The sequence below is a fragment of the Astatotilapia calliptera genome, chromosome 11 (genome assembly GCF_964374335.1).
Source record: "Astatotilapia calliptera chromosome 11, fAstCal68.1, whole genome shotgun sequence".
Taxonomy (NCBI): Eukaryota; Metazoa; Chordata; class Actinopteri; order Cichliformes; family Cichlidae; genus Astatotilapia; species Astatotilapia calliptera.
In genome coordinates this window covers 32,931,796-32,944,913 of record NC_137432.1, presented here as the reverse complement: position 1 = coordinate 32,944,913, position 13,118 = coordinate 32,931,796, and the positions used below count along the sequence as shown (strand labels likewise).

The window sequence follows — 13,118 nt, the reverse complement described above, 5'->3', positions numbered from 1 at the left end:
TGGCCTGAGAACACCTTGGTGTTCCCCCAGACAAACTAGAGGAGGTGGATGGGCTTCTGACCCAGCCCAGGATGAGAGGAAGAAATGGATGGCTGGATGGAAGGAGCTTAGTCAATTCATTCAGCTTTTACATTCAGTTTTTGGTTGAGTGGTAATACTGATTTTGTAAAATGGTTTCAAAAACAATTTAAAATGCAGTCTCTGAAATAAAATAGTTTCTCACAAAAAACAAAACAATACAAACAAATAGAAACCAAATACAAGCCACATTATATCCTGGACCCCAGATTCTTAAACATTTTTTTAAAAGTAACACAATAGTTACTTTTCCTAGTAATTAGTTAATTTTAAAATATTGTAACTCAGTTATTAACTCAGTTACTTTTTTTGAACAAGTAACCAGTAACTATAACTACTGTAAGTAACTTGCCCAATACTGGTCCCCACACTAAAAACAACCTTCATTGTTCCTCCATGCTCTCTTCTCCCTTCTCGTTATCTTCTCCATCCTTCTCACTGCTGCTGTCTGCCTCTCCCAGAACCTGCAGCAGTTCGTGGTTGTTACAAATATATTATCAGCGGCCGAGTGGGTGGTTCTTCTTCAGTTTTGTCTTATGTCAAACTCACTCTTTCCAAGTCCATTCACACACAATGATAATGCAGGTGAGGTGAACCTGCCAGCTTGTGATTGGGAGAGCATGTCTCCATCCATGTTTGTATATGCTGCTGGTCTCTAAGGTTCAGGACAATGCTGTTGTCTGGTCACCTGCTGTTGACTCTTGATGTTGATGTCCTTGCTCTGGAACTGTATTTTGCCTTCAGGGAGAGCTTAGTTGTCCTTGAAGATTGTTTGTGAGGAGGTGAAGCTGTAAAACGTTTAGCCAAAAACTTGGCCTGATTGTAGTTTTAATTATGTTGGTGATGGTGCTCTATACTTTTTTATATCATTTTTATTTTTGTTAATCCATATGTAGTGTATGTGTGTCTGCATTGTTTCACTCCCTGTTTTTAATAGTGATGTGGGCAAACCACAGCCTGCAGCTCCGACTGGAGGTCCCTCGTCCTGTCCTCAATCCCTCTGAATTTCGGATTAGGACAGTCTCTCTTCCAGTGTCCCTTTTCTGTTGGAAAAATTACACTTCGCTCTGGCGCTGTTGTTCTTATGGTGGTGGTTTCGGTCATCGGGGAGGGCGGGACTTCAGATCGGAGTGGCTTTCATCACTGCCTGCAGAATGACGTAAGAACACGGTGGTGAAATAGGCTAGCATGTATGTGTGGTGGAGCTGTGTGCTTAGCAGCGCCTGTTTCCACTTCAGCTCCTCTTTCTCCTGAAAAAGACATCTCATCAAAAGCTACCTTTTTCTCCCATCTCTCTGATTCCTCTCTTTTTGCCATCTCACAACATAGTTCATGCTTTCTATCCCACATTTCTTTACCATACAATCAAAAATCCAAAACATTTTTTTTCCTTTTTGCCTGTCTCGTTCAGCACTGTAGCAATCAGAATTATTATCTGAAGGCCAATAAAAATGCCCAACGGATTTATTATTAAGTGATCATTATTGGTCCACTTGATTGAGCTTTATTAGTATTTATTTGTTTTATTTATTTATTTTTTTAACCTTTAAGTTATTACAAACAGAACAGACATGACTGGGGGATAGGAAAGGGAAAGAGACAGAGGAGAGACATAGACATGACAACACTGTTAGGATGCCTGGGTCGTAGACCCAGGGTTTTTGAGTGTATGATATTATTTATATTTTCTAGTTTTTGGGTTTCTTTGAGTTCTGTCTCATGGGTTATGTCTCTGTCTTCTTTAGTTGCTCTGTCTCCCCTATCACCTGCATCCCCTTGTCTAGTTCGCGTCTATGTGTATCCTTAGTTCCTATATCCCCGTGTCCACTCAGTGTTTGTGTCTGCCCTGGTCCCACGTCTCTGTTCCCTCTGTAGTGCCTACATGTGAGGCTGTGTCTTTGTTCAGTCTGTGTTATGTGTTTCCTGTTTTACTTTGAAGGTCTCTGTCTTTTCTCAGTGTGTTCAGTTTATGCTTCTTTGGTCTCGTCAGTTTTGATTTGTCCCAGCTGTGTTTCCCTCCTGTTACTCATTCCCTGATTGCTCCCTCTGTGTATTTAAGCCCTGTGTTTCTCTGTGTCCGTGTCGCGATCTACCGTTTATTTTGCTGTGTGTTTTGCCTGTCCACCGGTGTAAGTTTATTTTGAGTTTTTCTAGTTATGTCATGTTGCGTTCAGCATTAAAGCCTTTTTGAGTTCACGTCTGTCTCCGGAGTCTGCACCTTGGGTCCTATTCCTGACTGCACACAGCCTCACCTAACAGAAGATCGCGACCAGAACATGGACCCTGCAGACTCTTCAGCTTTTGGATTCGATGCTGAGATGGAGCGGATGATTAGGCTCCTTGACCGCATTGCTCAGGCCAATGATTTGAGGACCATGGCAGTTGGGCTAAGTGCTGTGGATGCCATCATTCGGAGCAACCCTCGGCTTACTCAGTTTTCTATGGACACTGTGCTGGGCAGCTCCATAGCTGCCTGGAGGGAGCAAGTCAGGGCTGGCGAGCTTGCTCTCTCTACCTTGACTTCCACTTCTTCACCGCCGCCCCAGGACAACACACACTCACCACCTGCCTCGTCTCTACCTCAGACTGCCTCTCCTTCCTCACACCAGCCAGGACCTTGTTCGCCTGCCCATTCGCCTGCCTTTTTCCTGGCGGCCATGTGGTCGGATGAGGAGGAGGTCTCCGTATCTCCGCCAGTTTCAGTTCCCTCATCTAGAAGGAAGCGACGCCATCGTCACTCCTCTCCTCTGTCATCCGTCCAGCAATCTGCCTCCGCTGGAGAGTCCGAGGGACTGCTTCAGCCGTCTGTTCCCGCTGGAGGGTCCGAGGGGCCCGTTCAGCCTCCTGTCTCCGCTGGAGGCTCCGAGGGGCCCGTTCGGCCACCTGTTTCCGCTGGAGGCTCCGAGGGGCCCGTTTGGCCACCTGTTTCCGCTGGAGGCTCCGAGGGGCCCGTTCGGCCACCTGTCTCCGCTGGAGGGCCCGAGGAGCCCGTTCGGCCACCTGTCTCCGCTGGAGGCTCCGAGGAGCCCGTTCGGCCACCTGTCTCGTCAGCTGGAGGGCCCGAGGAGCCCGTTCGGCCACCTGTCTCGTCAGCTGGAGGGCCCGAGGAGCCCGTTCGGCCACCTGTCTCGTCAGCTGGAGGGCCCGAGGAGCCCGTTCGGCCACCTGTCTCGTCAGCTGGAGGGCCCGAGGAGCCCGTTCGGCCACCTGTCTCGTCAGCTGGAGGGCCCGAGGAGCCCGTTCGGCCCTCTGCCTCTGCTACGCCTGGTCCGGCCTCTGCCTCTGCTACGCCTGGTCCGGCCTCTGCCTCTGCTACGCCTGGTCCGGCCTCTGCCTCTGCTACGCCTGGTCCGGCCTCTGCCTCTGCTACGCCTGGTCCGGCCTCTGCCTCTGCTACGCCTGGTCCGGCCTCTGCTGCTCCGCCTGGTCCGGCCTCCGAGTGTTCAGCTTCGTCTGCTCCAGAGGTCTCCATGCTGTCCGGCCTGCTCGTCCTGTCCGGCCTGCTCGTCCTGCACGTCTTGTCCGGCCTGCTCGTCCTGCACGTCCTGCTCGTCCCGTCCGGCCTGCTCGTCCTGCACGTCCTCTCCAGCCGATGACTGGACGTCATTGCTGTCATGGACGGCCCCCTGAACTACGTCGCCGTCGGTGCCTCCCGCCCGGCCGGCCTCCTGATCTGCTCCGTCGCCGTCGGTGCCTCCCGCCTGGTCGGCCTCCTGAACTGTTTTCTGGGCTCTTGGGCCGTCAGCCTCCGGGCCGCCCCCCTGAACTGCCTGGGTTTGGACTATTGTGCTGTCAGCCTCCGGGCCGGCCCCCTGAACTTTTTGTGAACTGTTTTTCCTGGCTGCCTGCGCCTGTCATGAGCCTGCTTTTTGTTCTGTTGCTTTCCGGGCTCCAGTGTTTGCACTTTTTTTTGTTTCTGGCTCAATGTGTTTCATTTGTTTCGAGCCCTCCATCCTGTTTCCCCCGCCGCCCACCCTGGTTGGGTTGTTTTTGTTTTTTTGATTTTGAGGTTTTGGTTTGGGCTGTCTGGAAGCCAGCCCTTAAGGGGGGGGGGGTACTGTTAGGATGCCTGGGTCGTTGACCCAGGGTTTTTGAGTGTATGATATTATTTATATTTTCTAGTTTTTGGGTTTCTTTGAGTTCTGTCTCATGGGTTATGTCTCTGTCTTCTTTAGTTGCTCTGTCTCCCCTATCACCTGCATCCCCTTGTCTAGTTCGCGTCTATGTGTATCCTTAGTTCCTATATCCCCGTGTCCACTCAGTGTTTGTGTCTGCCCTGGTCCCACGTCTCTGTTCCCTCTGTAGTGCCTACATGTGAGGCTGTGTCTTTGTTCAGTCTGTGTTATGTGTTTCCTGTTTTACTTTGAAGGTCTCTGTCTTTTCTCAGTGTGTTCAGTTTATGCTTCTTTGGTCTCGTCAGTTTTGATTTGTCCCAGCTGTGTTTCCCTCCTGTTACTCATTCCCTGATTGCTCCCTCTGTGTATTTAAGCCCTGTGTTTCTCTGTGTCCGTGTCGCGATCTACCGTTTATTTTGCTGTGTGTTTTGCCTGTCCACCGGTGTAAGTTTATTTTGAGTTTTTCTAGTTATGTCATGTTGCGTTCAGCATTAAAGCCTTTTTGAGTTCACGTCTGTCTCCGGAGTCTGCACCTTGGGTCCTATTCCTGACTGCACACAGCCTCACCTAACAAACACAAGCTTGACAATTACAACATGGAACACCGGGATAGACTAATGCACAGGCAGAACTGAAAGTAAAACATTGAGGACAAGACAGAGTACACAGAGGATAAGAAAACACTTATAAATCAGGAGTTATAGATAAAAACTGAAATGAAACTCAACTAAATCCTAACTAATAATAACAACACAAGAACTAAACATATTTCCAATGTACAGTCATTTTCATGATTTTCATGATATCTTTAACTGAGAAAACAGTAAAATGAACAATAAACCCGTAACCTGATACGTTTTGCTTGAATACACTTCTGGGAAGTAATTTGCACAGAATTTCCATCCATGACAATGACTTCACCCTGGCATCAGAAAGTGATGGAAATCTACAAATAAGAAAATATTTTGCTCTTTAATATTTGGAAATATAAATGCAAAGCTAAAGAATTCCAACGTGCTCATTTTAGAACAAAATTACTAGTGTTTTTCCTTTTAATGTTATGACTGACCTAACACTATAACAAACAAAGCTTAGTGCTGTTTTGAAAGAACTTATTTGAAAAAAGGTTTTTAAGTAATATTGGTAATATTACTTAAGTAATATTAAGTAATATTGTGGTAATTTTGTGCTGTCTAACTAAAATAAAAGAGGTTTGAACTGAATTGAATGATAAAGTCTTCAACATTATTTACTTTAGCTTTAGATGTCAATCATACAGTTTCACACATTTAGTGTATATAGGCTAAAGCAGCTGTCTCCAACCCCCAGGCTACGGACTGGTACCGGTCCGTGAGTCGTTTAGCACCGGGCCACGAGAGTTGAGGCTCAGGTGTGAAATTTATGGTTTTCAGGGTTTTTATCGTTAACTCGGTTTCCCTGGGTCTCCCTGGATCCCTCGGTTTGGTGTTTGAGTTTTTGTTGTAGTCTCACAATTCTGTCTTTTGGAGTTATATAAGAATAAATATTTAAGTTATGCGCTATTTAGTCTCATGTTTGGTTTTCCTAATACCTGAATTTTGTTATCTCTACTTTTAGTTCTTAGTTCCTTGTTGAGTTAGTCAGTTCCCTTTCATGCAGTCTTTGTCTGGTGTCTGTGTGTCCTCCCTATAGCGTCCGATGTTTTTCATCAGTCTTGTCTCTATCTGTGTTTTTCTGTCTACCTGTGTCCAGTCTCCTGTTTACCTGTGTCTTAGTGTTTACTCTCTGTTTCTGTTATTTCCTGTTTTCAAGTTATCACCTTATTTTTCTGTCTCTGTTGTTGTCTCATCTATTTCGTTATTTCCATTTCTTTCCCCATGTCTGTCAGGTTTCTCTGTGCCCAATGCTTGAAGTGTTTAGTGATTCTTTTCTCCTCAGTCTCCTCACTATGTTTATTTCCTCCCCTGCATCACATTTGTATGTCTGCAGTCTGGGTCTTTCTGTTTCTTGTCTTGCTTTGATAATCTCTTGTACTTTGTGTATTGTGTTCAGTTTTGTTTCTCCTGTTGTTAGTTTGGTTTAGCTCACCTGTTATAACCTGATATGTTCCATCTCCCTTTGTCTGTATTTAAGACCTCTGTCTCCTCCTGTCACTTGTTGAGTTCAAACCTGCGTCTGAATTCTGCATTTTGTGTCTATAACTCTGCCTGCCACACAACAACACATGACACTCCTAGAAACTTGTGCCTATAGCAACATTGTGGTGGACCAATTTTCGGCGCAGCGTGTTTTGGGGTTTAAAAGCAACAGAGACCCGGTGTTTAGAAAAAATGCGTCTCAGCTGTTCCGATACTCCTGACACATACGGGATCACTACAGGTTTTCGCTTAGGCAGCGGTTGTCCTTCTCTCCTGGATCGGCTGGAGCTTTCTTTTGGTGCCTTCCCACCTTTGACAAAAGTCCAGCTGGGACAACTACATTTACTCAGGACCTTCTTGATGTGATGTTGTTCTGCTTCCCTGGCCGCTGTGTCTGTGGGGATGGTGTTTGATCTGTGTTGTAGCATCCTGATGACAACCAGTTTATGCTCCAGTGGATGATGAGTGTCAAACCTTAAATACTGATCCGTATGTGTAGATTTATGGTACACATCAGCTTTTAGATGTCCCCCATTACTGGTGGAAATCTCACAGTCTAAGAAGGCTAACCTGCCACTTTTCATATCCTCCCTGGTGAATTTGATGTGTCGGTCCACCGAGTTAATGTGATCCGTGACATGTAGTACGTCCTGAGATTTGATTTTCACCCAGGTGTCATCCACGTACCTGAACCAATGACTTGGCTGTGTTCCAAGGTAGGATAGCAAAGCCCTCTTTTCCACTTCTTCCATGTACAAATTGGCCACGATGGGTGAAACTGGGGAGCACATGGCACACCCATGTTTCTGCCTGTAGAACTGACCCTTGTATGTGAAGTAGGTGGAATGAAGACACAGTTCCAAAAGCAAACACACTTGGTCGATGCTAAGAGTGGTCCTGTTGCTGAGGTTGGGGTCATCCTGTAATATCTTACGAACTACCTCCAACGCTTCCATGACTGGGATGCAAGTGAAGAGAGATCTAACATTGTACGAGATCATAGTTTCATCTGCCTCCATAATGACATCTCTCACCTTCTCAACAAAATCCAACGTGTTCTGGATGTGGTGTTCAGAGCTGCCCACCAGCAGGTTGAGGATTGAAGCCAGAAACTTTGAGATGTTATAGGTGACAGAGTTGATCATGCAGACAATCGGTCTTAAAGGTGCACCCTGTTTATGTATCTTCGGTAAACTATACAGACTTGGTGTAGACTCCCCGGGTACAGCCTGTGGTATGAGGTCCGGTCAATAGCCTTGTCTTGTTCTAACTGCTTCAGACAGTCTATCACCCTCTTCCTGTAACCACTTCCTGGATTTTGTTTCAGGGGCTCAAAGTATTTTGGTCACTGTGCAGTGACAAAAATTTCTCATGATAGTCTTTCTGGTTTAGCAATAATGTGCACCTACCCTTATCTGCCGGAAGGATAATAATGTTGTTGTCATTACTAAGTGATGTGAGAAGGGTTTTTCACACTGAAAACGGTATGTCCAGATGAACAGAATCAACTTTTGGAGATCAGATTACAGACATTTTCCAACAACCTTGTGTGGTTTGGAATGTTCGCCTCTAGCCAGGGTCTCAAACTTAAATGAGCTGTGGGCCACTGCTGGCACTGGCATCTCATTGGAGGGCCACTTTAGTGGTCAAGTAGTACAAAACAAGCAAACAAGAAAGCACCCGCAAATATTTCCAAAAATGTAGTGTTTTCTTTGTTTGTTTTTAAATTTCAAATATTGTATAACAAGACAAAACTCCAAACTGTATTTTTCTCACTCTTAACTAACTGAAGCCTTTCGTTGAACTACCAAATAAACAAACTGGTCCTCTCTCTCTGGCCAGACACATGGCAGCACTTCTGCAATAATTATGTTCGTACGTAACAAAATAAAAATGCAGGCATAAGTGTATAAATTAGTTTTTGAGGGCCACTGAAAATTGTTTTCTTTACAAATAACTCTCTCACTGAAATAAGACAGCCAATCCCTCAACATGTTTGCACTCTGTGCTCACAGTGCTCACAGTGGCTTCATATTAAATCATTTTTTGGTTTTTTAGAGAACTTATTTTAACATTGCACTCAACAACAAACAAATCTTCCGTAACAAAAAAAGTCACCTCATGGGCCAAATTGCATTATATTTCTTCACGTCAATACACAGGCCACAAGTAGGGGTGACGTGGATCACAAGTGGCTCCCGGGCCGCGGAGTCCCTGGAGACTTACTCAGGGGTATATTGTGTGGCTTGCATCTGGCATTTTCTTATCTTGTTTTACTTTATAAAAAGTCATATTGTGGAATGAGGATTGAGGAAAATATAAAATATATATCACAATAATAGTCTGATTATATGAATGAAATCTCAATATATATAGAATAAAACCTGATTTTTTTTATATATATATAGCGTAGTGGTTAGACTACACGCCTTTGGAACAGAGGATCGCAAGTTCGATTCCTGCCTGGGGCCTCTGTATCCAGTAAGGGTCCTAAGGCTAGACCCCCTATGCTAAGCGAGCCTACCGCAGACATGAGCGAGACAAATAAATATGAAGGCATGCCGGCTCGGACGTCGCCCGGATCAACAAGGTCCGCGTCAGGTGTTGAGGAACCAGGGCACCCTGACGAAAAGTGGGCTAACACTAGAGGCCAACTCCAAGCCCATAGCACAAGTCACCATCAAGTGCGGGATCTACCAAGGAGATGCTCTGTCCCCACTGCTGTTCTGCATAGGCCTGAACCCCCTCAGTGAGATCATTAACAAGACTGGCTACGGATACCGACTACGGAACGGAGCAGTTGTCAGCCACCTCCTGTACATGGATGACATCAAGCTGTATGCCAAGAGTGAACGAGACATCGATTCACTGATCCACACTACCAGGCTATACAGCAATGACATTGGAATGTCGTTCGGACTGGAGAAGTGTAGTCGGATGGTATCAAAGAGAGGGAAGGTAGTCAGAACTGAGGGGATTGAACTACCAGAAGGCAACATTGCAGACATAGAGGACAGTTACAAGTACCTGGGGATCCCGCAGGCAAATGGGAACCATGAAGAGGCCGCTAGAAAGGCTGCAACCACCAAGTACCTGCAGAGGGTCAGGCAAGTCCTGAGGAGTCAGTTGAATGGAAAGAACAAGATCCGGGCCATCAACACGTACGCCCTGCCCGTGATCAGGTACCCTGCTGGGATAATAGGCTGGCCAAAGGAGGAGATAGAAGCCACTGACATAAAGACAAGAAAGCTCCTTACCATGCATGGAGGGTTTCACCCCAAGTCCAGCACCCTGAGGCTGTACGCTGAGCGGAAGGAAGGGGGCCGGGGACTGGTGAGTGTCAGCACCACGGTCCAGGATGAGACAAGGAACATCCAAGGGGAAGATGGCCCCAACTGACCGAGTGCTCAGTGAATACCTCAGGCAGCAGAAACCCAAGAAAGAGGAGGGAGACGAGGAACCATCATGGAAGGACAGGCCCCTGCACGGTATGTACCACCGGCAGATAGAGGAGGTGGCTGATATCCAGAAATCCTACCAGTGGCTGGACAAAGCTGGACTGAAAGACAGCACAGAGGCACTAATCATGGCAGCACAAGAACAAGCTCTGAGTACAAGATCCATAGAGGCTGGGGTCTATCACACCAGGCAAGACCCCCGGTGCAGGCTGTGTAAAGATGCCCCAGAGACAATCCAGCACATAACAGCAGGGTGCAAGATGCTAGCAGGCAAGGCATACATGGAACGCCGTAACCAAGTGGCCGGCATAGTGTACAGGAACATCTGTGCCGAGTATAACCTGGAAGTCCCGAGGTCAAAATGGGAGATGCCCCCAAGGGTGGTGGAGAATGACCGAGCTAAGATCCTGTGGGACTTCCAGATACAGACGGACAAAATGGTGGTGGCTAACCAACCGGACATAGTGGTGGTAGACAAACAAAAGAAGACGGCCGTAGTGATCGATGTAGCGGTTCCGAATGACAGCAATATCAGGAAGAAGGAACACGAGAAGCTGGAGAAATACCAAGGGCTCAGACAAGAGCTCGAGAGGATGTGGAGGGTGAAGGTAAGGGTGGTCCCCGTGGTAATCGGAGCACTAGGTGCGGTGACTCCCAAGCTAGGCGAGTGGCTCCAGCAGATCCCGGGAATAACATCGGAGATCTCTGTCCAGAAGAGCGCAGTCCTGGGAACAGCTAAGATACTGCGCAGGACCCTCAAGCTCCCAGGCCTCTGGTAGAGGACCCGAGCTTGAAGGATAAACCGCCCGCAGGGGCGTGCTGGGTGTTTATATATATATATATATATATATATATACACTGAAAAAAATATGTTGTTGGATTTACTTAATTCAATGGTGGACATTTGTTGCACACAGATGTTTTGCTTTGGCAGCAACTTAAACAATTGAGTTAAATTAACACAATTTATTCATGTTCAATAAACTTGTGCAATTTGTGTTGATAAAATGTGACTTAAACATGTTTTGATGAAGTAATTTGAGCTCTTGGAATATTTTAATCCTTCACAATTTTCTCACGTTATCCCAACACGATTCAATAACTTTTACCCAATACTACTTGGTCACTTAAATACTACATGTTATCTTCAAATTACATTTTGCTATTATATTCTAGTATCAAATACACAATTTTCAAATGGAGGCCTTATAACAGATTGTATTGTTCTCTTCCAAGATGGTTGCTGGCATCCACCAGTAACCTTTCAAAACAAAATGTCTAATTTCACTGCATTGACAGTAGGTAAAGAATTAAACTGACATTACTCCTCCACTGAATCTACATAAATCAACAGTTAAATAATGTCAGTTCTTCCGTGTTCTCTGGAATCAATCACAGCAAAGAAATTGGACTGTTTCTTTTGAAAAATGTTGGGAAAGAACAATACAAAACATTCTATTTAAGGCCTCTAACGTCAAGATTCAGTTAAACAACAATTATGACTAAACAATTTGAGGTAATGTTAGTTTCCATTAACATTAAATTAGGTTACTGAATTGGCAAACACCTTCCTATTAACATTACCCATTTTACCCCAATAACTAAAGAAATTAGCACTTGCAGGTCAAAACCTTTATTCAAGAGACGCAAAAATAACATTGATACAGTGACTGTCAAAAATTACAGCACTGATCATACTGTGACATCTTGGTTCAAAACAGCACACTTAGAAATATTCAACGTTCTTTACTTCAACTGAATGAAACTGAAAATACCATTTCACACGACCCATATGGGATATTTAGACTGTATAACTGTTCACGCTACATCTCTTCACTAGTAAAAGAAAGAAAAAATACAAAGAGAAATTTAAAAATGCTGCCAAACAGACAAACAGAACTTGTACAGAGCAAAAGGAAAAACAAACAACAACAAAAAACGGCTCGTCCTCATGGCAGTTGCAGAGTATATAAAAATGAACCCTGCGATCCGTTCCTGGAATTGAGCTTCAAAAATGCAGCAGAACAAGTGTGAGATTTAAATGTCCTCTCACCTAGAGCTGGTCACCTCACATGCATAACAGTGAGCTTCGTTGCAGGAGCAGTTTTGTCTTAGTTGTGAGCTTTTCTTGAGAGCTGAGTTGCATCCAACTCCATTACCACCCATTGAATCACCTCAAAAGTGTAGCAGAGTTGTGATGGGTAACTCATGTTGAAGGAATAAAAAAGGTCCAAACAGCATGGCTACTGCAAAGGTCACGTTATCCAGATCTTGAAGAACAACATCAGAAAAGTCATTGCCTGCCGCATCCTCTGGAGACAGATGTTCATTGTGGTTTTCTCAATCTGTGCAGTGGCCTCAGTCAAGTCCTGGTTAAACACAAAACATTTCTTTAAGATTCCTTTTTAAACTCATCTCTTTTGAATCTACCAGTTCTAATGTTAGAGTAATTTAAACCAATGCAAGCAACATCGTAAATAGCTATAGCCAAAGAGTGGCCTGCCATGCTGCCATTCATGGTCTAACAGAGTTTCTAAGAGAGGGTGAAAAACATAATAATTTCAAATGCTTTACATTAGTTTTTGTTAGAAAGACACCGGCCCATCAGAAATCCAGGTTATGTCACTCAGAAGATGTTAGAATTTAGACTTTCAGCCCCACAATTTGGTTAGCTGTTGGTCAGTTGGTCATTTTTTCAAACAAAAGCTAATATAAATATTGGTGGGATTTTCCTTTGTTCATTAGAATGACAAATTTAAAGTTTTTTCACACTGATGTGACCCCTAATACAGGGGTGGGGATGGGGCCTCAAGGGCCGGCGGCCGAGTTCACTACCAGGCCTCATGTGAACTTCAAATTATTAAAGAGGACTACTGGTCCTAACCAGTCCAATGAGGATCAAGTGGATAACTAAATGCATTTTTAAATGTTGCAAAGCCACAATCTACTCATAAAACACTCACCATGAACTCCTGCACCAAGATGTTGCAATTGTCTTTCACACAGATGCGGAGCACTTTGATGAGGGACTCCGAGCATTAATGTCATCCTTGACTATTATAACAAAGAAAACAGATTTGTGAACTTTTCAGTAGCACAGAAGAAAATGATCCCAGACAAAAACTCTTGACTTTTTAAACCAGTCAACATGCAACACCAGCATCTACAAAGCAATATCAAAAGTTCCTGTTTGACATCAACTTTATGGATATATAGTTTCCAGAACATTTATTTTAAAAAAAAAGATAATTTTTTCTCAGTGGGCCAGTAAATGCATGACGAAAATTATGGCATCCTTTCGGTGGAATCAGTACTCACAGGTAATAGTTGACTGTTTCAATGGATGTAGC

At 44.8% G+C, this 13,118-nt stretch overlaps 1 long non-coding RNA gene across 1 annotated transcript; it reads right to left on the bottom strand.

Annotated features, from left to right (window-relative positions):
- Nucleotides 1–11,385: 11,385 nt before the first annotated feature.
- On the bottom strand, nucleotides 11,386–12,843 carry LOC145431859 (uncharacterized). The gene is made up of 2 exons (XR_013912165.1): nucleotides 12,732–12,843; nucleotides 11,386–12,137 (listed from the first exon to the last, which is right to left on the bottom strand). It is a non-coding gene; the product is annotated as an uncharacterized LOC145431859 (long non-coding RNA).
- Between the last annotated feature and the right edge of the window lie 275 nt (nucleotides 12,844–13,118).